Source organism: Bombina bombina, chromosome 1 (assembly GCF_027579735.1).
Source record: "Bombina bombina isolate aBomBom1 chromosome 1, aBomBom1.pri, whole genome shotgun sequence".
NCBI classification, from domain to species: Eukaryota; Metazoa; Chordata; class Amphibia; order Anura; family Bombinatoridae; genus Bombina; species Bombina bombina.
The window spans coordinates 930190464-930205467 of NC_069499.1; the positions used below are offsets into that span (position 1 = coordinate 930190464).

At 40.7% G+C, this 15004-nt stretch overlaps 1 protein-coding gene across 1 annotated transcript in view; it reads right to left on the bottom strand.

Annotated features, from left to right (window-relative positions):
- The window catches only part of HCK (HCK proto-oncogene, Src family tyrosine kinase), a 170666-nt gene extending 162204 nt beyond the window's left edge, over positions 1-8462 (bottom strand). The window contains exon 1 of the mRNA XM_053699297.1: positions 8336-8462. The gene's annotated coding sequence lies outside the window, so the exon portion shown is untranslated. The remainder of the gene's footprint in view (positions 1-8335) is intronic.
- Between the last annotated feature and the right edge of the window lie 6542 nt (positions 8463-15004).

Consider the following 15004-nt stretch of genomic DNA (forward strand, 5'->3'; position numbering starts at 1 on the left):
GCAAATTAGATAATAGAAGTCAATTGGAAAGTTGTTTAATTGTATGATCTATCTGAATCACGAAAGAAAAAAAATTGTGTTTCATGTCCCTTTAACTTTCACTCTCAAGCAACAAAGGTTTATTATCTTTAAATGTATACTCTCGATTTTTCTTTGCATTAATGTTTTCTAGATGATCCATTTATACAGCCCATCTGGGACGTTTTTTTTGTAACAATGTATAGTTTATTTTTTAATAACATTGTGCTGGTTTTCAGGCTCCTAACCAAGCCCCTCAGTGTCAGGTGTATACTTGCGTTTACAGACCACTGCTAGCTCCTGTTTGTCTAATCTGTGTTTTTATATGCAGAGAAGGGGGGTAGTATCTGCACCCAGACCCTTTCACTGGGTGTTCCAGCTAATCTCATCAATAGAGCTAAACTTGGACTTCTAAGTAAGTTTTTAAAAGTTTTTTTTACTGGATCTTTAGATCAGTATCTGGGCATATTCTTCTTTATAGTAGTTTCTATTACATGCAGTTATATGAAAATTGGCGTATACTGTCCCTTTAAGTACTTTTGCAGAAGTAGCTATATGCATTATTTTAGCTAACAAGCTTATGAAGTACTTAAGGGGATTATGGGGAAGCAGCAAGCATACTATTTGTCATTAGGTGTTAACCCTTTTCGTGACTGGGTTAAAGTGTCTACATCGGAACAACTGTTCCGATGTAGAGAAATTGAAACCACGCGATCGTGCACACAATCGCGAGATTTCAATTATTGAATCGCGTCTGGGGGGCGTTCCTACAACCCTAGGAATGCCTTCCAGACCTCGATCAAATCCTGAAAGCACAGAAGGCTTTAGGACAGCCGTTGGCCATGACGTTCTATTCCGTCATAACGGCTTTAAAGCCCAGTGTAATTATGATGGAATAGAACAACATAACGGCATTAAAAGGTTAAAGTGAATGCACTTCAAGTATTTGTATGCAATAACTGAGAAATAATACACAAATAGGGCTAATACAACACACATCCATTGTATATTCTCCCATATGCACAGCCATACTCCCATCCCATCAAATACATCTCATATAAAACACATGCATACCATAGCCGCTCATGTATATTGCCTTGCCAACCCAAATATACTAATAACTATGACTGAACATTTTACACTTGTCTTGGACATGGAATAATTTACATTTTACAAATGATTCTTTTCCCTATCTTCGTCATAAAGTGATCTAGAAACTTTTTCTTTACTGACCAGAATTTTTTTTTTCGTAGCTGGTAACTACAGTGATATTTTTCTAGACATGCTCATAACCATGTTTACATACCCATACAGACACCAGTACACAGTAATCTAAACACAAAGAATCATAGTCACTTGTTCAGCCCAGCTAGGCCTAAACCTAGAGCAGCATGTTTCATTTGTCTTCATTGTATGCACATTCTTAGGTGCCATCTATTTTTTATTCATAATTTTATTTACCTTGCTATTTTTTTCACACTTTACAACCTTTCTTGGATCCCTGAGGATCTTCTGTGTCACTTGTTGCGTGTGAGGCCCCTATCCATGTAAGGCCCCTATCCGTGTGAGGCTCCTATCCGTGTGAGGCCCCTATCCATGTGAGGCCCCTATCCGTGTGAGGCTCCTATCCGTGTGAGGCCCAAATCCGTGTGAGGCCCAAATCTGTGTGAGGCCCATATCTATTATGAGGCCCATATCCGTGTGAGGCCCATATCCGTGTGAGGCCCATATCCGTGTGAGGCCCATAACCGTGTGAGGCCCATATCTGTGTAAGGCCCACATCAGTGTGAGGCTCATATCTGTGTGAAGCCCATATCCGTATGAGGCCCATATCCATGTGAGGCCCATATCCGTGTGAGGCCCATATCCGTGTGAGGCACATAACCGTGTGAGGCCCATATTCGTGTGAGGCCCATATCTGTGTAAGGCCCACATCAGTGTGAGGCTCATACCCGTGTGAAGCCCATATCCGTGTGAGGCCCATATCCGTGTGAGGCACATAACCGTGTGAGGCCCATATCCGTGTGAGGCCCATAACCGTGTGAGACCCATATCCGTGTGAGGCCCATATCCGTGTGAGGCCCATATCCGTGTGAGGCCCATAACCGTGTGAGGCCCATATCCGTGTGAGGCCCATATCCATGTGAGGCCCATATCCATGTGAGGCCCATATCCGTGTGAGGCACATAACCATGTGAGGCCCATATCCGTGTGAGGCACATAACCGTGTGAGGCCCATATCTGTGTGAGGCCCATATCTGTGTAAGGCCCACATCAGTGTGAGGCTCATATCTGTGTGAAGCCCATATCCGTATGAGGCCCATATCCGTGTGAGGCACATAACCGTGTGAGGCCCAAATCCGTGTGAGGCACATAACCGTGTGAGGCCCATATCTGTGTAAGTCCCATATCAGTGTGAGGCCCATATCTATTATGAGGCCCATATCCGTGTGAGGCCCATATTCATGTGAGGACACTGGCCACACAATTAAACCCCCTGTTTCAATATGTATTTAAAAAAATGTAGTGTACTGTTATTTATTCTAATTGCTATTCCCACAATTTAGATAGAGGTATTGGAACCTGCAAACTACATATAACCTGAGATTTTGAGTAATAATACAGAGAGTCTCACCTCACCTTAGAACAGGCTGTGACTGGCCACAGCAAAAAGTAAATGGTTAAAAAGAATTAGTGAGGCTGAAATCTCTTTAGTGGATTTGTATGTGTGTATGTATATATGTGTATGTATGTGGACATATGTATGTACAAACATTATCATATACCATATCCCTTTAACTCACTGTTAACACCACTTTTTTATTTCAAAAAATATAAATAGTGGAAACAGTTTTTTTCTTCACTCAGTAATTTGTGTTATTATATATATACTGTATATATTTAAAAAAAACAACCTTCGGGTTAACATGACCCATAGGAGTGAACACGGTGAGGGATTTAGCGGGACTGTGCTATCCGACCATTTTACTCCCAAATCTGAGCACAAGAATAGGAGCTCTATTAATTTAACTTGAGCAGTGTTAGCATTATAAGGAAGCTGTTATTTAGGATGTAGGATGTTAGTAACCTCTCTCTCTACATTTTAATGGCTACTACAAGGTAAGTATAATGACCTCCTGTAAGGTCCATATGACAGTAGCCTCAAACGTAATATAATAAGCACTGGTATGCAGGGTCATAATGTAACACTGATTAGAGCCAGCTATATATATATTTATAAGACCTCAGATCAGACAAATGGCCCAGTGGCAATTTCATCCATATACAGAGACATCAAACCTAAATTGAAATCAAATAAATAAAGTGTCCGCAACATTAACTTTACTAGACAGCCAGTTGAAATACTGGACTGTCCAGCTAAATACTGGACAACTTGCAATCCCATATTAAGGTACTACTGTTATACCTATAATAAGTGGCTATGCTGATCCCCATTGCCACAGAAACTTAAACAGCATCATTACCTATCATATTAACCCTTAACATGATCTTCATCCACCCCTTTATTCACTACTGCACCATCTACTACAGCAACTTAACCCTCTACCACCCAGATCCCCAACTCAGAGTTAACTCTAGCTGCACCTCCACTCACCACATTAACCTCTTATGTTCCCAACACTCCCATTATTTATTAATCATGTGATCTCCTCTCAGGCCTTAACGTCATCACACCAGCTTTCTCCCACCTTATTAACGCCTTACATCCCAGTCTGCCCCAGCTCTCAGAATACATTGCACTCTGACCCACTAGCATAGGGCAGCCCAGTAACAATCTGTGGGCTATATCCGGACCTCCAAGGGTTTTATGTGGTCCTCAGCAGCAATGATTATTGAAAAACAAGTTCCGCTTGTCTTATAAGGTAGCTAAGCATATGTGTATTTGTGTCCCACTTCGTACATGTAAGTAATATATATCCATTTAAAGTAACTATTTCCTATAAAATGATATAACGCGACAAGAGACAAGTACGGTATAGGCTAAAGTTATCAAATAAAACCTTGAATGGACTGTCAAGATGCATAAAGGCTCTCCATTTACTTTCAATTATAATTGGTTCTACTTCTCACTGGCAATTTCACATGCTGATGTTTAACAGCCTACTGTAGGTGATGACCTCAGTAAGTGCACGTTATCTTGCTGGCTTCTCCAGCATCAGTGAATGTAGTTAACTAAAGAATATTCTGTCATTGCAAAAACAATTTGTTGAATTTGAGACAGTGGAGGGTAGGGTTAAGGATAAACTGAAGTAGATATATGGTAATGATTTGGATAGAACACACAATTTTAAACAACTTTCCACTTTACATCTATTATCAAATTTACTTAATTCTCTTGTTATCCTTTGCTGAAGGAACAGCATTGCACTACTGACAGCTAACTGAACACATCTAGTTAGCCAATCACAAGAGACAAATGTGTGCAGGCACCAATCAGCAGCAAGCCCCAATTAGTGTAGGATATGTGCGTATTCTTTTTCAACAAGAGAAAACAAGAGAACAAAGCACATTTGAAAATAGAAGTGCTGTTAAAAGTGTCTTAAAAGTACATGCTCTGTCTGAATCATGCAAGTTTTAAGGGACAGTCAACACCAGATTTTTTTGTTGTTTAAAAAGATAGATAATCCCTTTATTACCCATTCCCCAGTTTTGCATAACCAATACTGTTATATTTATATACTTTTTACCTCTGTGATTAGCTTGTATCTAAAACTCAGCAGACTGCCCCCTTATTTCAGTTCTTTTGACGGACTTGCATTTTAGCCAATCAGTGCTCACTCCTAGTTAACTTTCTTGTGCGTGAGCTCAATGTTATCTATATGAAACACATGAACTAATGCCCTCTAGTGGTGAAAAACTGTCAAAATGTATTTAGATTAGAGGCGACCTTCAAGGTCTAATAAATTAGCATATGAACCTCCTAGGTTTAGCTTTCAACTAAGAATACCAAGAGAACAAAGCAAAATTGGTGATACAAGTAAATTGGAAAGTTGTTTAAAATGACATGCCCTATTTGAATCATGAAAGTTTTTTAAGTGGTAAAGAGAATATAGTGAAGGGGGAAGAAAACTAGAGGATGTAGAATGTAATTGGGATTAGATAGTAAATAGAGAGGTTATAGAGGTAGCAAGGATTGTGAAGATAAGACAACAAGGAGAGAGTGACTGGTTGATATATAGAGGAAGGTAAGGTTAATGAGAGGGAAGAGAGAGGAGAGTGTGTGAAGAAGGGAGGAGAGAGTAGAGTGTGTGAAGAAGGGAGAAGAGTGTGTGAAGAAGGGAGGAGAGAGGATAGTGTGTAGAAAGAGGAGAGTGTGTGAAGAAGGGAGGAGAGTGTGTGAAGAAGGGAGGAGAGAGGAGAGTGTGTAGAGAGAGGAGAGTGTGTGAAGAAGGGAGGAGAGAGGAGAGTGTGTAGAGAGAGGAGAGTGTGTGAAGAAGGGAGGAGAGTGTGTAAAGAAGGGAGGAGAGTGTGTGAAGAAGGGAGGAGAGAGGAGAGTGTGTGAAGAAGGGAGGAGAGAGGAGAGTGTGTAGAGAGAGGAGAGTGTGTGAAGAAGGGAGGAGAGTGTGTAAAGAAGGGAGGAGAGTGTGTGAAGAAGGGAGGAGAGAGGAGAGTGTGTGAAGAAGGGAGGAGAGTGTGTAAAGAAGGGAGGAGAGTGTGTGAAGAAGGGAGGAGAGAGGAGAGTGTGTGAAGACGGGAGGAGAGAGGAGAGTGTGTGAAGAATGGAGGAGAGAGGAGAGTGTGTAAAGAAGGGAGGAGAGTGTGTGAAGAAGGGAGGAGAGAGGAGAGTGTGTGAAGACGGGAGGAGAGAGGAGAGTGTGTAGAGAGAGGAGAGTGTGTGAAGAAGGGAGAGAGGAGAGTGTGTGAAGAAGGGAGGAGAGAGGAGAGTGTATGAAGAAGGGAGGAGAGTGTGTGAAGAATGGAGGAGAGAGGAAAGTGTGTAGAGGGAGGAGAGTGTGTGAAGAAGGGAGGAGAGAGGAGAGTGTGTGAAGAAGGGAGGAGAGAGGAGAGTGTGTAGAAAGACGAGAGTGTGTGAAGAAGGGAGGAAAGAGGAGAGTGTGTAGAGGGAGGAGAGAGGAGAGTGTGTAGAAAGAGGAGAGTGTGTGAAGAAGGGAGGAGAGAGGAGAGTGTGTAGAAAGACGAGAGTGTGTGAAGAAGGGAGGAAAGAGGAGAGTGTGTAGAGGGAGGAGAGAGGAGAGTGTGTAGAAAGAGGAGAGTGTGTGAAGAAGGGAGGAGAGAGGAGAGTGTGTAGAGGGAGGAGAGTGTGTAGAAAGAGGAGAGTGTGTGAAGAAGGGAGGAGAGAGGAGAGTGTGTGAAGAAGGGAGGAGAGAGGAGAGTGTGTGAAGAAGGGAGGAGAGAGGAGAGTGTGTAGAGGGAGGAGAGAGGAGAGTGTGTAGAAAGAGGAGAGTGTGTGAAGAAGGGAGGAGAGAGGAGAGTGTGTGAAGAAGGGAGGAGAGAGGAGAGTGTGTAGAAAGAGGAGAGTGTGTGAAGAAGGGAGGAGAGAGGAGAGTGTGTGAAGAAGGGAGGAGAGAGGAGAGTGTGTAGAAAGAGGAGAGTGTGTGAAGAAGGGAGGAGAGAGGAGAGTGTGTGAAGAAGGGAGGAGAGAGGAGAGTGTGTAGAAAGAGGAGAGTGTGTGAAGAAGGGAGGAGAGAGGAGAGTGTGTGAAGAAGGGAGGAGAGAGGAGAGTGTTTGAAGAAGGAAGGAGAGAGGGGAGTGTGTGAAGGGAGGAGAGAGGAGAGTGTGTAGAAAGAGGAGAGAGTGTGAAGAAGGGAGGAGAGGAGAGTGTGTAGAGGGAGGAGAGTGTGTGAAGGAGGAAAGAGGAGAGTGTGTGAAGAAGGGAGGAGAGAGGAGAGTGTGTGAAGAAGGGAGGAGAGAGGAGAGTGTGTGAAGAAGGGAGGAGAGAGGAGAGTGTGTAGAAAGAGGAGAGTGTGTGAAGAAGGGAGGAGAGAGGAGAGTGTGTGAAGAAGGGAGGAGAGAGGAGAGTGTTTGAAGAAGGAAGGAGAGAGGGGAGTGTGTGAAGGGAGGAGAGAGGAGAGTGTGTAGAAAGAGGAGAGAGTGTGAAGAAGGGAGGAGAGGAGAGTGTGTAGAGGGAGGAGAGTGTGTGAAGAAGGAGGAAAGAGGAGAGTGTGTGAAGGGAGGAGAGAGGAGAGTGTGTAGAAAGAGGAGAGAGTGTGAAGAAGGGAGGAGAGAGGAGAGTGTGTAGAGGGAGGAGAGTGTGTGAAGAAGGAAGGAGAGAGGAGAGTGTGTGAAGGGAGGAGAGAGGAGAGTGTGTAGAGGGAGGAGAGTGTGTGAAGAAGGAAGGAGAGAGGAGAGTGTGTAGAGGGAGGAGAGTGTGTGAAGAAGGAAGGAGAGAGGAGAGTGTGTAGAGGGAGGAGAGAGTGTGAAGAAGGGAGGAGAGAGGAGAGTGTGTAGAGGGAGGAGAGTGTGTGAAGAAGGAAGGAGAGAGGAGAGTGTGTGAAGGGAGGAGAGAGGAGAGTGTGTAGAGGGAGGAGAGTGTGTGAAGAAGGAAGGAGAGAGGAGAGTGTGTGAAGGGAGGAGAGAGGAGAGTGTGTAGAAAGAGGAGAGAGTGTGAAGAAGGGAGGAGAGAGGAGAGTGTGTAGAGGGAGGAGAGTGTGTGAAGAAGGAGGAAAGAGGAGACTGTGTGAAGAAGGGAGGAGAGAGACTGGAGATGTCATTGGGGGGAAATTGATAGTCACTCTCACAGACAGTGGCAGCTCTAGGGGTTCCAGGAAAGTGCTATTTACCCCCTTTTATTAATGTTACACCCCCAAAATTCACACATGCCAGATGCCCTGAATATGTAAGGCAGTGCTTTTTTATATGCCCTGTGGTCTACACAAACCACAGACCAGCAAAGGAGGGAGGAAGAGAAAATAAAATACATAAAAATAGCAGAAATAAAAATAGCAGCAGGTAGTAAAAGATATTTATATTTTTACAGAATAGAAACAAGAAACCCTGGTCACAGAGATGCTATATATTATATAAGGGGGGGGGGGGTAGAGAGAAAATAATGATAAGGGACAGAGTAGGACTATTGTTAATAGGAGGGTAGTGAGGGGAAGGAGAGTAGTAATAAATAGTTGAATGAGATAAAGAGGTGTAGTATAGGTTAGGGCATGAATAAAGTAGCAGCGAGACTGGCAGAGGATACTGCATGTGAGGTGTGAGCCTGAGAAGATAGCCAGAGACTCCAGTTATATCTATGGTAAAAGAATGTATTTAGGTAACAAGAGATTGCATTGGCTGAGAGCAGAGATGGAAGCAGAAAGTACAGAGAGAGGTCTGTGCAGCTTACGCTTATGGCTGATGAGCGGTCTCCTTTTCAGTTAGGTGCACTTGAAGCTGTCACTGTTGATTTCGACACGACAACAAACAGTGATAATTGTGTTACACACAACAGCATTTCTGGGCGTCCCCAGATCGTCTGAACATATAACAGGCAAAACAGCTATGAGAAATTGCTCCACTGAAATAGCTTCCTCAAAAAAATGCAGAACAAACCTAAAAGTGACAGGAACATGATAGAAAGACCAAGGGACAGAGGTCTCTCTAACTTCACCTATGTTATGTTATGCAGCTGATTCACACAACTGCACTCATCTCTCTCTTTAGTGAATCGGCTGCATAAACAAAGAACGGGGGAAGCTGAAGAGAGGCTGGGGAAATGAGAGAGGCTGGAGAAACTGCTTCCTGAATGTTGCACAGTGACACAGAGAATGAAAGACAATGACAGATTGGGAGACAAACTGAGACCAGCAACACAGAGACATGGAGTAAAAGTGAATGAGGGGCACGGCACAGTGGGGGACTCTACAGTAGCACATAAAGTTATGAGGAAGTTGCACAAAAAAGGACACTGTCACACTGGTAAATTCCTTCTCAGCTTCAACAGTTTTTTAGGTTATGTTATGCAGCTAATCTGCTTATGCTCACCCATCCACCATCATTTAGGAAATTAGCTGGAGACCCCTTAGTTATAGTGATAGAGGAAACAGTATGACAGGGACAGTTAAACACAGATAAAACAGTCACTGAGAAAATAGAAAGGACAAATACACCAGAAGCTTAGTGCCAAACACTTTAATACTTCTATGATCAAATTTGCTTTGTTCTTATGATATTCTTTGTTGAAGAGCATACCTAGGTGTCTGGACAACTATATGTGCAAACACTACTGCTATCTTGTGCTGTTGCAAATATATAACATTAGTAAAAGTATTGTTGCTAAATAGCTGCCATGTTGCGCTCCAGACAGGTTCACGCTCCTGAGCCTACTTAACTGTTTTTTTTTCAACATTGGATATGAAGAGAATAAAGTAAACTTGATAATAATAATAAAAAAAAATCTAAAGTTGTTTTTTTTTTTAGAAAAAAAATGGGTTTTATGTTCCTTTAAATTCTTGTTATCATAAGAGGATTTCTTATGCTTTATAGAATAAATTCCATAGAATAACTAAAGAATTGCAAATATTTCTTCATTGGGAAATTATTTCCAATCCTATTCAGAATAGGGGAGTTGCACAGAGAGCCAGAGGGACATTGTGTAGATTCATTAAAAACCTCCCCAACAGTTGTTATTCTATGAAGCCTATTCACTAAATAATGGAGAGGTGAGTGATCTTTAGTAAATATGCTTTATAGAGTAACAACAGTTGAAAAGGCTGTCAATCAATCTGATCAATTGACACAAACCTGATTGGCACTTCATTAGCTTTACTAATATATCTGTTATAAGCAGTGTCTGTTATTATATGGAGGTCAATCACAAAAGAATAAAGGTGAATCTGCTATGTAAAATAACATAGGAGCAGGTGAGACTGAGGCTTAAAGGGACATTACACACTAGATTTTTCTTTGCATAAATGTTTTTTAGATGATCCATTTATATAGCCCATCTGGTAGTGTTTTTATAACAATGTATGCTTTTGCTTCTTTTTAATAACATTGTGATGATATTCAGACTCCTAACCAAGCCCCTCAGCATCAGATGTATACACGTGTTTACAGACTCCTGCTGGCTCCTGTTTATGTCATCTGTCTTTTCATATGTAGGGGAGGGGAGAGTGTCTGCTCTTTTTGTTTTTCCAGCCCCTTTCACTGGGTGTCCCAGCCTAACCTAATCAACAGTGCTAAACTGGGAGCTTCTAAGTAAGTTTTTAAACGGTTTTGTACTGGATTTTTATATCAGTATCTGTGCATATTATTCTTTATAGTAGTGTCTATTACATGCAGTTATATGAAAATTGGTGTGAGTGAAAGGGAGGAAAAGGATCATGGAGAGTGAGGGGGAGGGGCTATATTTGCTAAATGTTCAGCCGGTTAGTAAGAGCTTGCAGTGTTTGTTTCTGTCCTGCTTTACTTGATTCAATTAGTACTGGAAGTTTGAATTTGCCGCATTAGACGCACCTAGGGTTGCCAACCCTCCCTTATTTCCAGGGATCTCCCTTATTTGCCCAAACATTTCTGCAGCCTCCCAGACTCCCTTAGTTATCTTAATTTTCTTCATTTTTTTTTACCACATGTAAAATCTTCATTTCAAATAGGAACTTGAAACCCTTTTTTTCTTGAGTCAGATAAAGCATATAATTTTAAAGAGCTTTCCAATTTACTTATATTATCAAATGAAGTTAATTTTCTTGGTATCCCTTGTTGAAGAAGCAGCAATGCACCACTGGAAGATAGCTACCAATTGGTGACTGCACATATATGCCTCTTGTGATTGGTTCACCTTATGTGTTCAGCTCCCAGTAGTGTATTGCTGTTTCTTCAACAAAGGATACCAAGAAAAGAATCATGAACTAGCACAAGAGCGCCCACATGTGCAGAACGTTAAAAGGACTTAATACTCATATGCTAAATCACTTGAAAGTGATGCAACATAACTGTAAAAAGCTAACAGGAAAATATCACCTGAACATCTCTATGTAAAAAAGGAAGATATTTTACCTTTTAATTTCTTCAGCTCACCAGAATAAGTGCTATATAAACAGTTATACTTCAGCTGCTGTCCAGCTGCAAGTTGAAAATACAAAACAAAAACAATAGCCAGTCAGCATCAGTGCTGAGGTAATGCCTTGCCTTTGCTGTGATCTTATGAGATGTCACTGAAATCTCATGAGATTTAATAGAAATTCCTTAAACTGAATAGGAAAATAACATGACTGTGCTTGCACATGACAGATGCACACTCCCTAGCAAGTCCTGAGACACGCGTCCTGACTGGCTGCTTAAAGTCTCTTTACAGTGGGGTGTGAATACTTAGGATATTTGTGGTAAAATATATTCCTTTTTTTATACAGAGATGTTCAGGTGATATTTTCTTGTCAGCTTTTTACTGCTACGCTGTATCACTTTCAAGTGCTTCAACTGTTGGGTATCATGTCCCTTTAACTGTTATGTCACAGTCAACAGAATATGTACACTCTGCACTCCCATCGTCGTCACTGACGATCACATGACTTTTTTGTGAAGTGTGTTATTCATGCTATAGGAAGTTAGAGAAGAAGGCAGGGAGCGAATTGTTGAGTTATAATGATTTGAAAGTTTATATTATAGCTTTCTTTGTGTCCCTATAACAATGAGCAATAAAGTTTATATTTAAATCAAATTGTAATATAATTAAGTTTCTATCCCTATTTTTTATCACTTTAGCCTTTTCTGGCGCTTCCTCTATCTGGATTGTTGCACATTTTGGCAGTTTTTAGGGACTTTTTTGGGAGCTTGTGGTTATATAGGTGTAGGCGCTGGAATTACTAACCATAACACATTTAAATCAAATTGCACATTAATTACAAATATTTATTTTTTTATTTAGAAATCTACATGCGCTTTAATCGGTGTCACTTTAGAATATACACGTGTTTATGTGCATAGCTCTTTGTGTCTCTGTCACTTTTTGGTTCTCTGTATGCCTCTCAGTCTGTTACGCAGTCTCTCATGTGCCTTCATTAGTTGCTTCAGTTCATGGGGCCTATCTATCAAGCTCCGAAAGGAGCTTGATGCCCCGTGTTTCTGGCGAGTCTTCAGACTCGCCAGAAACAGCAGTTATGAAGCAGCGGTCACAAAGACCGCTGCTCCATAACCCTGTAGACATCGCCGGAAATCAACCCGATCGAGTACGATCGGGTTGATTGGCACCCCCCTGCTGGCGGCCGATTGGCTGCGAGTCTGCAGGGGGCGGCGTTGCACCAGCAGCTCTTGTGAGCTGCTGGTGCAATGCTGAATACAGAGAGCGTATTGCTCTCCGTATTTAGCGAGGTCTGGCGGATCTGATTCGCACTGTCGGGTCAGGTCCGCCAGACCTTGTTAAATAGAGGCCCATGTCTCATTGTAGTGCTGGTGTTCAAGGCTCTGCGAGTCTGGGAGATAGGATCGTGAGATAGAAGCCTTCATAATTAAATTATGCAAATTTATTATAGCACAGTGATTGGCTACATTAAAATAAAGCTGGTCTATGTCGCACCCCTTACTTTTGGAGATATGAAACCCACATTTTTTTTCTTTCATGATTCAGATACAGCATGCAATTTTAAACAACTTTCAAATTTACTCCTATTATCAATGGTTCTTCGTTCTCTTAGTATCTTTATTTGAAAAAGCAGGAATGTAAGCTTAGGAGCCAGCCCATTTTTGGTTCAGCACCTGGGAAGCACTTTCTGATTGGTGGCTGCATTTATATACCAAGAAGAAAAAATTGATAATAGGAGTACATTTGAAAGTTGCTTAAAATGGCATGCTCTATCTGAATCATGATAGAAAAAAATTTGGGTTTCATATCCCTTTAAGTTGGTAAAAACTGAAAAAGTATAATATTTAAATTGATCTTAGAAGATAGAACATTTTCATACCTAATATTTATATGCATAGTATTGTTTGAAGATGCACTTTTAATAAGCAGTGGATATTAATTAGTTAAAAAACAAAATTTACTGGTCCTTTAAGCTACTGTTATTGAAGATGATTTGTAGTATGAAGTATTTTTGTGCATCAAACTGTATCAAATTGTAAAATAAAGTTTTTTTTGCTGTAACTACAGTATAATTTATCAATTTCCTTTGTCTCCTTTATTTTCTTCAAAAAAGTTGGCAACAATAGAAAAATCTGAATTAGATTGCTAAAATGATTCCAATAGAAAGAAAAATATTCAGTGGTTAAGGCATTAAGGTTGCCAAAAAGTGGTACCTTTGTCTGCATCCTGGTCCAGTTAATCAAAACAAAGGGGCCTTATGGACCTCAAATAAACTAATAAATGGATAAACCCATAGTCAAAAGGGCATACCCTAAATCGGACATATTGGGGACGAATTATCAAGCTCCGAATGGAGCTTGATGCCCCTGTTACCGCGCGAACCTTCAGGCTCACCGGAAAAAGCAGTTATGAAACAGCGGTCCTTAGACCACTGCCCCATAACTTGTGCACCTGCTCTGAGGCTGCGGACATCAATCCGCCCGATCCTATACGATCAGGCAGATTGACACCCCCTGCTAGTGGCCGCAAATCTGCAGGGGGCGGCATTGCACAAGCAGTTCACAAGAACTGCTTGTGCAATTATAAATGCCGACAGCATGTCCGCTCGCACTTTCATAAAACTGCCCCTATGCATCTACATTTAATACAACATAGTGTGATGCCTTCAACAAAAAAAATAGATCTAGGCTTTACCTCATGTATGAGAAGCAAGGTATACAAAAAATAAAAGTACTTTGTGTTTATGACACTTACAGGCTAGTTAACTAAAAAAAAGTTTAAAGGGATACTAAACCCACATTTTTTTCTTTCATAATTCAGATAGAGCAAGCAATTTTAAGCAACTTTCTAATTTACTACTATTATCAATTTTTCTTCATTCTCTTGTTATCTTTATTTGATAAAGCAGGAATGTAAGGTTAGAAGCCGGCCCATTTTTGGTTCAGTACCTGGGTAGAGCTTGCTGATTGTTTGCTACATTTAGCCACCGGCCGACTTACATTCCTGCTTTTTCAAATAAAGATAGCATAATAATGAAGAAAAATTGATAATATGAGTAAATAAGAAAGTTGATTAAAATTGCATGCTCTATCTGAATTATGAAAGAAATAATCTGGGTTTAGTATCGCTTTAATATGATAAGTAAACAAGTTAAATACCGGGGGAAAAAGGCAGGTAAATGTAACCTAGCAGATAGCTAAAGAAAATTAGGTAATACAGTACACGTGTGCTTCAAGGTTAAATAAATAGTAACATTTCTAAGCAGACACAAATAAAAAAAAAAACATTCCTTTACTTAAGTAAATCTAGTTTTAGTATGTTTATGAGAAATTATTAGCATGTATGGTAGAGATAATGGTTCCTCAGGATGACTGGCAACATTCCATTTCCTGGCTTCATATATTCTTATAACTCTTAGACAGTTTAAGAGCAGAAAGTCAGTGTAATGTCTAATAGATGGAATTTCCTTATCCTACATTTGGTCTCATAGTTATAGCTGTAATTTTTTGTTTCATTCCTCTTTTTTATAAAGGCTATACAAGGTGTTTGCTTTTCTTTTAATCCAAAATTCTCAATTGCTGACACCGAGCCACCTCTACAAATGTTCAACAAGTCTATGTATGCAGAACAGAGGGGGTGCCACAGGCAGTGCTAGACCACCAGACATCCAACAACCAGTAAACTACATCTTTAAGATGCATAAAACTCAATTTTTATATAGATGATTTACATAGAGCTTAGCATTTTAAAGAGCTTTCCAATTACTTCTATTATCAAATTTGCTTAATTCTCTTGATATTATTAGGAGCTAGCAAAACACATTGGGTGAGTCAATGACAAAAGGCATATATCTGGAGTCACCTTCACCATACCATCAGCTAGCTCCCATTAGTGCATTGCAGCTACTGAGCCTACCTAGGTATGTTTTCAATAATGGAAATCAGGAGAACATAGCAAATTTATAATACAAGTAAATTGAATGCGCTGTCTGAATCA